The sequence below is a fragment of the Alligator mississippiensis genome, chromosome 3 (genome assembly GCF_030867095.1).
Source record: "Alligator mississippiensis isolate rAllMis1 chromosome 3, rAllMis1, whole genome shotgun sequence".
Taxonomy (NCBI): domain Eukaryota; kingdom Metazoa; phylum Chordata; order Crocodylia; family Alligatoridae; genus Alligator; species Alligator mississippiensis.
The window spans coordinates 150,964,011-150,978,111 of record NC_081826.1 but is presented as its reverse complement, the minus strand read 5'-3'; the positions used below and the strand labels follow the sequence as shown (position 1 = coordinate 150,978,111).

The 14,101-nt window shown below is 44.3% G+C and overlaps 1 long non-coding RNA gene across 1 annotated transcript in view; it reads left to right on the top strand.

Annotated features, from left to right (window-relative positions):
- LOC132249111 (uncharacterized) overlaps window positions 1-12,872 on the top strand; it is a 43,429-nt gene extending 30,557 nt beyond the window's left edge. The window contains exon 3 of the long non-coding RNA XR_009460509.1: window positions 12,422-12,872. This is a non-coding gene — a long non-coding RNA (uncharacterized LOC132249111). The remainder of the gene's footprint in view (window positions 1-12,421) is intronic.
- The last annotated feature ends 1,229 nt before the right edge of the window (window positions 12,873-14,101 follow it).

Below are 14,101 nucleotides of genomic sequence, written 5' to 3'. Positions count from 1 at the left end.
CCCCGGCCCTGTTTTATCTTCTGGCTCCTCCCCCAGGAGCCAATCTGCCATGCCTGGTGTCCACATGTTTCTCTGCTGGAGTCAGAGCAGAACTACATTGCGAACACCTGGGCTCCTGGTGCTCTCTGCCTTCCCACCTTGTTCTCCGCAGCTCTGACATGGGTAAGTTTTCTCTCCTTTCCTATTTCTGTGCTGTGTCCCTTTCACCCCAGTGACAGGCCCACAGTAGGTGTTCTGTTACAATCTCCATTATCAGGGTTTCAAATCTGTAATGAAAGCATGAACAGTTTGACAAAAATTTCTGTGTAGATAAAACTTGTTTGGCAATTTTAGATGGGGTGGGGCGGGAAGTATATCATCTCCAGGTCAGAGTTAAGCGTTATTTTTCTCGGCCACAGCTACACTTGCTGCTGTCCAACATCCAAGCTCTCTTCATCAAGCTAGCCAAACAGGCTGCTCCAACATGCCCATACAGCCTATCTAGCAAACGCACATCTAGCCAAGCAACAGCTGCCTTGTTGGCAGATCCCAGTGTTTTCAAATCACTGTCAGATAAACAATGTAGATCATCTGTATTGGCTGCAGTTATGCATTGATCTTAGCCAGCCTGGAATTTGTTCAGTGGGCCCATTGACAGAAAAGGTCAAAACTAGGAGGCAGATGGTAAGATCGGTGGTAAGAAACAGCTACTGAAGACTCTTTCTTTTGCCTGTATGATTCTATACTATCCTGACATGGCATGTGGGACCACAGGGATGATCTTGATGACAAACAAACTGCAAAGTTGCTGAAAAGATCTATTTACAGTGGCAAATCAGGACTGGCACACAATTCTTTATTAGTGTAAGTTTTGCTTCCTCACAATGGATCTGAGGTATTAAGCGATGTTGCCCAACACTGGCAACCATGACAGTAGGGTGTGACACATTTCTGATACAATGTATGTGGCTGAAAGCAAGTCATTGAGCTTGTACAGTCAAAGGCCAACATAGGCAGTTGACATTAGTTTCAGCTGAACCTTCGAGGTGTTTGAGGGCAAAAAAGTCAAAAACTCTTCTCTTTTCCTATTGTATTTTCCATTCCCTGAAAGTCAAAATGCAGCCAAATTGGGAGCAATTAGCAAGGACAACCTCGTGCCTAGCAGTTTGTCAGGAACCCACAAGCTGAACAGAGTACAAGTTTTTCTGGACAGTTACAAAGCATGAACACATTTATCCCCTATTTGTGGATAATTTGCAAGAAAGGAAAAGGAGGTGGAACTTGTGAGATCAATTATTTATTCAAAATATTATCTCAGTTCTTGTTAAACTTCTGAAAAATGGGTTTAATAACAGGAAAAGCTGACATCTTTAATTAGCACAGAGGTAATGGGTACTGTAGTAATGCATTATTTCATCACTCTTTATTGAAAAGGAAAAGAAGATGTGAAACATCTTATATATTTGCATTTGTTGCTCTGCATGCATGTAGTCTGACAATGCCCTTTTCAGAATGGCACCACTGAGAGCACTTATGGTACTCTGATATTAGGATAGAACTCCATTGAGTAACTGAAAAATGATGCTCTAACTTCCCAAATAGAGCAGTGCAATAACTTTGCTGGCCACAGTTTTGGCTTTTTAACTTTCGTATAATACAGTCTGTATTCCTGCCAATAATAAGGATAATTTTTCCAGCACGCAAATGAAACTAGCTGTACTAGCTATTTGTACAATGGTTGTTCCCAGAGACCTTATGGACTAGGTTCTGTACCAGTGCATAATGAGTCAATAATTACCCAGAAGAGCTAGCTCTCTAAATAAAAAAGAAATAGACTAAAGAGGAGCAACTTTCCTAGGGTCATACAAGAGATCTGTGACAGAGCTAGCACTAGAACCCAGAGCTCAGACCTTCTGGGTCGCTCTGCTCTCCGTAGGTGCATCCCCATGAGCGGGAATTTGTGTTCCCTGGGAACAACTAGCAGTGGCACAAATGTGTGCCGCTGCTAGTTGTCCCCAAGAAACACAAGTTCCCACTCGTGGGGATGCACCCATGGAGAGCGGAAGTATGTGCCGCTACTAATTGTTTCCGGAGAATGCCCCTACGTATGTTCTTTGGAGCTCAGCAAGTTGCCCAGGGTGGAGTAGAGGAGGCTGGGGCCAGCACCTGGGTTGGATCCAGCAGCTTATCTGGGGGTCTTCCAGAGCTTCAGCAATGGCAATCCAGGTGCATAGAGCTGGGCTGGCAGCCAGAGCATTGCTGGCCAGGCTCTGGTTTCAGGCAGTGCACACTGCAGCCACATGTACCGTGTGCCTTTTTTTTGGCACAGGTTGTTTTGACACTGGGATCTCCCAGTGTCAAAAAAACCTTCCACACTGCAAATAAGCAGTTTGTTGAACACTTGTATGCACAGTGTGTATGTTTTGCAGTGCTGCAGATAGGTTTGAGGTGCCGCAACCACACATGCACACTCGTCTGGATGTGCCCCACTAAACCAATCATGTCTGGGTCTCATTTACACTACAGCTTCATTATACCACTCTGATGGCATAATTTTTAAATTATATTAGCCTCTCTGCAAGGCCCCTTTCTATGAGCCACAACTATAGAAAGGAGCATTAAGGAGGATCAGCCTCGTCTAGCAGAGCAGTACAATTGTGTGGCAAAATGACACACCAAATCATGCATATTTTGTCATAGAATCATAAAAAATTAAGATTAACAAATGTAGTCAGGGGTCAGATCCCTAGCTGGTGTAAATCAGCTTAGCTCCACTGATCTATTACTGAGCTTCAAGAAGGACGTGGGCAAATAAGAATGAGACCCTTGCTGAACAACATTTTAATATTCCTTCTAATTGTTGTTTCACTGTTTCTGCAAGGAGCTTTGAAAGTGCCCGCACCATTTTTACACAAGTCCACTCTTTCAACCATTCATGATCCCAGAGTGGATCCCCCCTTTTGAATGACGTAAGTCTAAGAGATGTCATTTATTATTATATTCTATGGGCACTGCAATCACCCTTTTTGGTATGATCTTCTCTCTTGTGTATGTTTAAACAACACAGGGGCTTCTTTAATTTCAAGTTTCTAAAACTTGTTTTATATTCAGAATATAAGATAACAGACACTGAAAACCTGTACCTAGCTCCATTTTAAAGGTTTTCTCAGCAACCCTGGCTGCCAGATGGCTGATTCATCACCCTTGTTCATATGACGTAGGCCCGGACTAGCTACTCCATTCTCATTATTTATTACATATACCTTTTTATTTCCTTTTCTATAGTTTTCCAGTCTCCTCTTTCTTTCTGTTAGCACAGCACACTGCCTGGATACAATCATCCTTACTATAACTTTGGCAGTAGCATTCCTTAAACCAGCAATTAGTTGGGAAGTGAGAACTTTTTCCACACTAATAACACACAGCAGGCTGCTGCCTCCTTTGGCTCTTCAACTGCCTATTTAATTTACTGTGGAGCTCACTAATTAGGTTCATAGTAAATATCTCATCGTCTACACATGCACTCCTATTAGGGTGCATGAAACTAATAAACTCTGCAGCAGGCTAGAACTTGTAAATACAAGTACTACCCTGCTACAGAGTTTTTTCATGTGCTCACATGTAGACGCTGACCCAGTTGGTTGGGGCACAAGGGTGCTTTAGTGTGGGGGCTGCCTGCTGGCAAGCCCTGCACTGAAGCACCCTTGTGCCCCAGCCAGCCCCTCTGCAGTACATTGAGCTGGGTCACAGCAGCCCCAGGGTGGCAGGCTGACCCCCAGAGCCCCCTGCCAGCCAGGTCTGCTCCAACCAGGCTCCAAGTGCTGTGCATGAATAAACTCCAGAGCTGATTTCTCCAGAGTTAATTGCTCCTGGGTGCACATTCAAACAGTGCACCTGGAAGCAAAAAACTCTAGAGCAATAAGTTCCACAGTTTATCCATATGCACTAATCGCATGTGTAGACTCACCCATACATTCCTTTTTCCATAGGCAATCCTGTATGCAGTTCTTTAGCATGCTTTCCTGCAGTTTCCATAGCTAATCCTATCTTAACAGCACATTTAAAGGGGAGTTCTTCCTCTGTTAAGAGTGTATGGCTTCATTAAGTAGCCCACACACAAATCTGTCTCTGAAAGCCTCATTAAGTCTATCCTTAAAATCACAATATTCTGATCATTTCCGTAACTCTGTTGCAAAAGAGGAAATAGATTCATATTCAAGTTGATTTCTCTTCCAAAACTTGAACCTTTATGCAATAAACAATGGCTTAGGTGCCTGATGATCTTGGATAATTTTCACTAATTCCTTAAAGTTTTTGCTTGCTGGCTTCTCTGGGGTGAGCAGGCTGCATAGTAAAAACTGTGTTTTTTCTTCCCATTAAATTCAGTAGTGTAGCTGCATGATTCCTGTGAGAAAACTCATTTACTCTGGGCTAGGGTGGTGTGCATGCTAACGTGTGTAGTTGACAACCCAGAGGTTATAAGTTTGATGCCATAGAAGAAATGCTTGTGGTGCAGCCTGTCAGATTTCTGTGAATTCTGCTAAATAGATTGTCATAAGGACATGAAAAAGGAAGGATCTCATTTACTTCAAAAAATTGTTCCAGCCGCTCTATGTACATAGGCCAATCCTTCAGGGTGTTATCATAAGCCCCAGTTGTTCTAATATAAATAGCTATTTTGGATTCCAACAGATTTTAAGTACCTACTGTTAAAATAAATTCCTCTAGCTGATTTAATATATGCCCCACTCATGGTATCCCATCCTTGTTGCCAATTGTTATGTTTGTCCAAGGCATTCATAAATAAATGACTCCAACCAGAAGTATGGGAAAGAGAGTTGCCAGACTGGTAGGCACAGAATATATAGTAAACATAAGGTAAAACTGTACATACATTGGCACATTCAACAGAAAGTGTTAAGATTCACACATGCAGATTCAACACATTCACATCTTTTACAATTGTTCCTTAGATATCAGTTACTGGAAAGTTATTGCATAGATAAATGCATACTTATCTGTTTGCTGCTTCACAATTAAAGCTTGTTGTTAATTCTTTCTCATTCATGTATGCTTCATTTTATTGAACCTGGTAGTCACTACATAGGCCATGTCCAAATGTGCAGGGTCGTGTGCTTGTAGCAGCACAAATTTGTGCTGCTTCCTTGTGCCTCAGTGCACATCTCATCATATGTACTTTGTTGCAGGACAAATTGTCTCTTTGGGCAAACTGACATTGCCCAGCACCTCCTAGTTTCCAGCTTGCTGGAGCATCAGGGGCACAAATGGAGACATAGAGATACTCTGGTCAGCAGCTATAAAAGCACTGCTTTTTTTCCTGGTCCTTTTTTTTTATGCTACCAGGAAATCCTGGTAGCAAATTTTGCCCAGGGCACATTTTAACATTCCACGCATGCAGTTTGTGATGTCACAAACTGCATGTGCCTGCATGTCTGGACACAGCCATGATGTCAGAAGCGGCAAATGAGGAGAATGGAAGATTTTTAGGTTCAAACTCTAGAAGTGGGAAATGGTGTACATGGGGCAACGTAGCTGTGTGACAGGACAAAGACTCCTGTAAGTGTTCTTTCTATACAGCCATAGGTTAATTCAATAAGGAAGAACGACTGTTAGTTAAAGGAATGTTACATTCTCCATCTCATCTGCTGTTGTCAGGCAATATTTTGGAGAACTGAAAGAAATTCAGACAAAGGTATGAGTGGTGAATAGCTGCCATAAGAACAGAAAAGAAAAAAAAAAATGATAAAGTCAAATTAATCATCTTGCATATTGTGGAGGAGGAATCCCTGTCTGTTTACAACAACTTTACCTTCACATTTAAGTCAAGTACTGACTAAATGTGATAAGTGTTGTGTACCAAAAATGAATGATTCCTTTTAAAGGCACAGATTTTTTTACATGCAAACAGAGAACAGAAGAAAATATGAATCAATATGTTACTGAACTGAAGAGGCTTAGGAAGACCTATGCTTTTGGACACTTGACAGAATCTGTGATTAGCAGAGATCCTAATTTTCCATGATTAAAAAAAAAAATTCACCCATAAAAACCATAAAATCCATGTTTTTCTGTGGTGAGCTTCCCCACAATCCTGATTGGCAGAGGGGCCCTGCCCCTCACTGCTGACTGATTAAGAGGGGTTCCCTTCAGGCAGCCTCATCCCACCCTGCTGATTGGTGGAGAGGGGCTGGGCTGCAGGATGTGCAGCCCTCTTGGCCAATCAGCAGTGGAAGGAGAGGGGGGCAGCCTCTATCTTGGCTACTTTCCTGTGTGCCAATGGCTTCACCCCCCAGCAGTCTGCTATTGCAGTGGCTGTGAGAACTGCTGGCTCCCACTGGGGAGCCAATATTTTATTTTCAATCGTTTCTTTTTTCTCTTGCGATTCTAAAAATTCGCCATAAAAACACAAATTCCACATTTTGCCACGGCAAATGGATTTCTAGGATCCCTGGGGATCAGAGATAGAATTATTCATGGCAACATAGATGTTATAAGAGAGGTTTTTGTTTGAGGGAGACTTATCCCTAGGTAAAACTACCCACATTTTCAAAACCGCAGAAACTGTGAAGACCCAGACTACAGAGCTGAATGCATCAGAAGAGGTCATTCATGCATGAGACAAGAAAAGTATAGCTACAAAAATCCACCTCATGGGGCGGAATCATTTGTTTGATGGGGACTACTAAGGGAGAAAGAGATCATAGGCAAGAATGCAGCAAGTATGGAAGGCAGCATGGCCCTAAATATGTTGCATTTAGAAAGCTCTATTATAACTGTGTAACTTGTAACTACCAAGTGTGGCAGATCCCAAACACAAAGATCTCACAAAAACCTATATACACTTGGATGTATAGCAGAAGTGGAGTTTTATGATGATATGGTAGAACTCTGCCACTGGTAGTGCATGGAACAATCATTTCATTTAAATTGGACACTAGAACTCAAGTTAATATTTTGCCACAGCATAAATATCACAGAACTAAACTGAGACCAAAAGTGAGTCCAGAAAACATCAAAATAATAGGCTATTCAGTAACAATATAGCAATTAATGGAAGATGCATTACTGCTAACATCCATTATAAGCAGGGATCTGGATTTTCTGTTTCCCACAGGAAAATGGAAAAAAAATGTTAATTTTCTCCTTTGCCCGAGGAAAATGAGGATTTCTCATTTTAACAGAGAATCCCATGGATTTTGCAGTTTTGCAAAGAGCTCTCTGCAGGTTGGCAAAGTTCCAGCCTGCCATGGGCTGTGAGGGAGTGGGAGGAGGGTGGTCAGGCAGGGGGTGACGTGCATGTGTATATACATAGCTACCAGGCAGCCTGGAGAGCAGCTCCTGCAGGTAAGTGGGAGTATGGATTGAAACCTCCATAGGAAGGGAGGGAGGGAGGAAGTGGGCAGGGCTAGGGCTGGGGTTGCTGCCTATCCAGGTGATGCATGGGGCTTGGAGCCTGGGGCTACAATGCACAGCCACAGGGCCCCAGCGGAGAATGGGACAGGGCTGCAGGAAGCTTGTCCAGGAGGCTGGGGGTTTGGCTGGTTCCCAGGAGAGCAGGGGGGGACCCATGCCCAACCAGATCTGTGCATGGGGTGGGGCTGCCCACCCCTGGAGCCTCCACAGCCCAGTGGGTGCAACGTGGCACAGCAGGGCCACACAGGGAAGCTGCTTACTGCTGTGAGCTCCACACTGCCATGGCGTGGCATCCCCTGCCCATGTGGCAGCCGCAGGGGTGATGGCCTTGAGTTGTGTCCCTCACCACTGACACATGAGCAGAGGACACATCACCAGGGCAGTACAGAACTCACAGCGGCAAGCAGATTCCCTGTATGGCCTCACTGTGCTCTGCAGCACCTAGTCGCACCCACTGGGTTGCAGAGACTCTGGGGAAGGGCAGCAGGGCAGGAGCCTGAGCCTGCAGCAGGCAGCCCGTGCCCTCCCCCACCCCATGTACAGATCTGGGGGGCATGCATTTGCCCTGCTCCCCTGGGAGTGCACGCAGTGTTGGGGAACCAGACCCCACCCCCGCACCCGAACCCACAGTAGGCAGGCAGCAGGCAACAGAAGGGGGGAGCTAGGCTTTGCTCCACTGTAGCATCTGCTGCCTACTGCAGGGGGCAGGGGGCTGTGGACCCGGGTCTCTAGTCCTGTAGGCTTAGCAGCTGGGGACCCCCTCCAGCAGGGCTGGGGGTAGGGGGCTGGGGGTGGGGGGTGAAAGGCACCAGCAGGGCCGGGGGACTGTGGGTGGGGAGTGAGGGGCCTGGACTCATGTTCTGTGAGCTAAGGGAGCAGGGGGAGCTTTGATTTTCCATGATAAAAAACCCAAAATCAAATGCCAAAATTTATAGTTATTTAAAATGTATTTTATTTGATTGAGGCACTGGTAGGCTTCCAAATTGCTTTAAAAATGTAAATATATCAAGAAAACATTGTGTTCAACTGATATTTTATATATATATATATATATATATATATATATATATATATATAGTGGACTTTCATTTTAATCATGGATGTTGGGGTTTTTATCAGAGAATTTGTGATTTTTTTGTCAGGGAAAACTAGGATCTCTGATCATATGAGTAGAGTATTAAAACACCTGTTCATTATGGTGCCTAATGAGATGACAATGATTTGGGGTCTGGCATCTTGTGAAAAACCTTGTCTAATGAAACATGTGATTGCAGTACAAGGGCCTGGAATATGAGACACTCATGTCAAATTACAAGGATTTATTTGAAGATCTATGTTGCTTGCCAGGTAAATATACAATTCAGGTAAGTAAGTTCCTCCCATTAATCAAGCATACAACAAAGTGTTATTTTCTCTCTGTGACAAGGCAGAGATAGCAAGGATGGAAGCATTACAAGTCATACAGAAAATTCAGGAATGTACAGAATGGGAAAGCTGCTTAGTTATCATGGAGAAAAATAACTTTCAGCTGTTAGGGACTTCAAATGAAAACATTTTAAATAGCCAACTAGAATAGAGATTATGACCCAATTTGCCAACTCACAAGTTTTCAGTATAAATTGGATGCCTCCTCAGGATTTTGACAGCTGAAGCTAATGGAAAAAAGCTCTAAATTATGCACATTTAATACTCCATTTGGAAAGTACAGACTTCTGTGTCAAACTTAGAATTGCTTCTGCTCCCAAACTGCATCATAAACTTATGTACATGATTTATGAGCATATGCCTAGTATGAAAATTTTTATGATGATATTATGATCTGGGGCTCCCCCAAAGCAAAATATGATTGTAGGCTTTAGGAAGTGTTGGAGGCAATGGGAGCCGCAAATATGAAATTAAATAAAGTGAAGTGAGGGCTGAGTGTTGCTGAGTTGACTTTTATTAGGGATCTTCACCAAAGGGGTTGAAACCTTACAAAATGAAAATTATGGCCACTAAAATGATATCACATCCCCAGGCAAAAGAAGTGCAACTAGGGCTGTCAGTTCATTGCAGTTAACTTATGCAATTAAAGCAAAAATAAATGAGTGCATTGTTTTTTTAATTGTGTTAATCGCACACTTTATTTTGACCAGTGGAGTGGACTGGCTCCAGACTAGCCAGTACCTGTATGCACAGCCCTGTCCCTGGCCCACCCCTCACGTGTTCCAGACTCACCCGCCTACACTGAGCAGGAGCAGCAGCAGCAGCAGCTGGGCAGAAGCTTCTACTCGGCACAGGGGAAAAGTGGACCCTCACTGCTGCCAGGCCATTCTTGCTTCAGCTGCCCAGAGCCCATGCCTGGGCTGCTCTGCTGCTCCTCTCCATTGCTGTCACTGCCACCTCCAGGCTGCCCAACAGAACAGAGGTGGTGGTGTAGAGGAGCCACAGGGCAGCCCAGGCACAGGCTCTAGGTGGCTGCAGCAAGAAGGGTTCAGAAGTGGTGAGGGAGAGGGGCTGCTTTTTCTCCACACTGAGCAGCAGATTCTGCCTGGTCACTGCCACTGCTCAGTGTGGGCAGGTGAATCTGGACTAGGCATGGGGTAGGTATGGGGTCACAGCTGTACACCGAGGTTCTGACTGGTCTTCTCCAGCCAGGGCAAGTCTGGAATGGGTACAGGGCAGGCCAGGGTTGGGGCTGGGGCTATGTGCTGTTGCTGGTGGTGGGGAGGACCCACAGGGCACATAAGTTCCAGGCTGTTGGGTGGGGGGTGCCAACTATTGTTTAACTGTGCAATTACAATTGTGATTAATTGCAACTATTTTTTTAATCTCACAATTAATTGCAATTTTTAAAAGAATTTTTCAACCCTAAGTGCAACATTTTTGGGGAATGGTAAATTATTTCGGCAAATATATATCTAATATGTTTGTACAAGCTAACATCTTTGAGGAAATTTCCTGGGAATAAAAATGAGTGGTGCTGGGATGAAAAACAAGAGGAATGATGAATTTAACCACTATTAAAATTCCATATCCCTGGAGAGTCTATAAAAATTTAAGTGGATACAATGCAGTCAAGGAATGATGCAATGATCTTTGCAAAGGTATGACAACTATTGGCAATCAGTGGCCTGTACATTCAAAATGATGACAGACAGAGATAGAAACCACATATACACATGCTGAGGAGTTACTGGGAATATTATTGGCTTGTGATAGATTTCATCAATATTTCTATGGTTAATTTTTGTATAGAGAAACAGACCATAAGTCCCTGATATCACTGGTTAGCAAACTGTGCCTCGAAGATTCAGAGAATGATACTGAAGCTGCAAAATTATGATTTGGTTGTGACCTATGTGCCAGGTAAATTTGTGTTTACTGTGGATGCACACTCTACAGCTATACACCATGCTATGAAGCAGAAAAGACCTTTGAGACAGAACTGCAAGCTTATGTAAATTTAATTGTAAAGTCACTCCCTACAAATGCAGCAAATAAAAGCAGAAACAGAAAAAGATAATTCACTGGACTTTTTGAAAGAAGCAATAATTAAAGGGTTGCCAGAGTATAAAGGTGACTTCAGCTTAGCTAAAAGAGAGTACTGGAATTGCTGCTATAAACTTTAAGTATAGGAAGGATAGTTTATAAAGGTAGTAAGGTGGTGATACCAAGGAGGCTCTGAAATGAAATAAAGCCATCTATGAGAGCCATACAGAAATAGAGAAGAATAGAAAGCAAGAATATAAACTGAACTACTTGCCTAGGATCAATAATGAGATTAAAAATATAATAAGAAATTGTTACACCTGTTGGAAGTTTCAACCATGTCAGCAGGTAGAGCTGTTGCAACTTCACTCAGTTCTATCCAGGGCATATGCAAAGGATAGCATTAATCTATTTATTTGGAATTCAAAGACATATTTAATAGTTACAGATTATTACGCCCTGTATCCAGAAATATGAACCCTGCCCAGTAGTACTGGGAAGCCAGTGATAACCATCCTGAAGCTCAAATTTGCAAGGTTTTGGTGACAATGGGCCACAGTTCTCTAGTCCCAAGTTTAAGCAATTTTCCATGGATTGTGACTTTTCTCATAGGACATAAATCCTAATTATCTCCAATCAAGTGTTCTTATGGAAAGGTCTACCTGGACCATAAAAAACCTAATGAAGCAAGTATTTGATGGTAGGGGTAATTTTCATAAATCATTATTGGAGTATCAAAGTACACCATGGTAAAGGACTGGTCACCAGCACAGCTGTTAATGGGTCAATTGTAAATTAGAACATATTAAATCTGTTACAGTCTACCAAAAGGTCAGGATAATGATGCTGTAAATGGGACAAAAGAAATTCAGAAGTAGAAAGAATAATGGTATTTTGACAGAAGAGCCTATAAACTTCCTAAACTGAAATTAGCTAACAAGGAAATTACACTTCAAGTGCACTTGATTATCAGGGTACTTTAAAGTACTTAGTGCATCCATGGTCTTATGCCTAGGGACCTACCAAATTCATGATTTTGTGACTTTCATGGAAACTGCAAATTTGGTAGGTCCGCCATGAAAAAGCCCAGTCCTTGTGAAAAAACACAGGGACTGCAAAAAAGCAGGAAAATGGAGGGGGGAGGGAGGGGAGAGAGAGAGCTACAAACAGAGGGAGGAAGTCCTGGTGTCCTGAAGCACAGCCAGGGGGGAGGAGAGGAGATTTTTGCAACAGAGCACAGCATGCCCTCCCCCCTGCCCCTACACGCACACCTGTGATTGACAGAGCAGCCCTGAAAGTCCTGTCTTTCCCTGGAGACTGACAGGCTACTTGTCAATCTCCATGGAGGTGTAGGCCTTCTGGGGTCCTTCAGCTAATCAGAGGTATGTGTAAGGAGGCACTGTGCTCTGCTGTGAAAATGGCGCTTGACTGTGAAATCTGGAGGCAGCCTCTGTAAATTAGACAGGTTATTTATGTTATCTGAACAGGCCAGGGGACAAATTGCATTGTAATCATCAGGATCTACAATCTCTTCCAGAAGGCTTTCAAGACATGATGGAAGAGGTGGACAAGGGCTGTTCTCTACTGACTGTTCCTACTTTAGCACTGTAAAAAGAAGATCCAGATCAACGAGCAAGCTCCTCAGACAACTCAGAGGGTCAAGTACTTTACTGATCTGAGGAAAGTGAAACTTTCTGAAAGCCTCATACAGACTTGCTAAAGGAGCTGCAGAAAAGAAAAAAAATAGGAAAGTGAGTGGTAAAGCCAGAGTGATGTGCCAGTACCCTCTCCTCTGTAGATAATTGATGGGTGTTAACTGATCTTTGTAGTCATTGGTAGTATGTTATTAAGAGGAAAGATGTGATTCAAATTATAATTTAGAGAAACTCCCTAATTTAAAAGAATGAGGAAGTTAGAAATTGAGAGATGATCACTTAGTTACAGGAAAGTTGGTACAGAGACAAGAAAAGGGTGGGGGGAAGGATTGTGTACTGATCCACAATTAAAGTTTGTTGTTATTTTTTTTTCTCATTCATGTATGCCTGTTTTTATTGAACCTGATGATCACTATACCTTACAGCTCTACTTTTCTATGATCTCATGAGAGCTATGCTGAATCCAGCCCCAGAAAATGAAGATTTCTTCCTTCACAGGTCACAAGATATTGAATCTTAAAATTACTGCTTATACTATGTACTAGCAAATTGCCTGTCAAGAATGATGTGGGGGAGGGGTGGGGGGTATGGAGCCCCACATCCAGCCCTGCGCTCCCCCCCACCATGCTGGATCCATGCCTGCTCCCCGCTCCTGCCACCTCTCCAGGTCCAGCCCCCATCCCCCCTCTCCGCCCACTGCTCCAGGTCCAGTCCGGCTCCCCCTGCTTTTCCGGGCTGGAGCCCACCGCCCCTGCAACTCGAAGCCTGCTCCCCGCCATCCTGCTGCTGCTCTGGGTTGAGTGCTGCTCCCCTCCTACCCCAGCCACCCTGGGTCTGGCCTTGCTCCCCCCACCACTCGAAGCTTGGGCCCACTGCCCCTGCTGCTCCAGGCCTGTGCCTTCTGCCCCCGCCACTCCAGGCCTGGGCCCACTCTCCCCCCTCCTGCCACTGCTCTGGGTCAGGCTCCTCTCCCCACCTTCCCCTGCTGCTCTGGGTCTGGCCCCACACCCATCACCACTCCAGGCGCAGGCCCGCTTCCCACACTGCTCCAGGCCTGGGTCTGCTGTCCCCACTGCTCTGGGCCCAGGCCCACTGCCCCTGCCACTGTGGGCCCAGGCCTGCTCTCCCTCCTCCCCCCACTGCTCCAGGTCTGGCCCTGCTCCCCCTGCCACCCCGGTCCCAGTCCCACTGCTCCAGCCAAGAGTGTTCCTTAGTTGACCAGAGAAATCCAGAGCAGCCTAAGGGCAAAAAGGGGGGCATATAAGCAGTGGAAACAGGGAGAGATTGCTAAAGAGGAGCATACCTCCTTAGCTTGCAGTTGTAGGGAAGCAGTTAGAAAGGCCAAAGCTACCATGGAGCTGAGGATGGCATCCCAACTTAAGGATAACAAAAAATTGTTTTTCAGATATATAGGGAGTAAAAGGAAGGCCCAGGGCGGTATAGGACCACTACTGAATGGACAAAAGCAATTGGTGACAGACAGAGGGGACAAGGCTGAACTCCTCAATGAGTTCTTTGCCTCAATGTTCCTAAACGAAGGGCAAGACAAGTCTCACAATGGG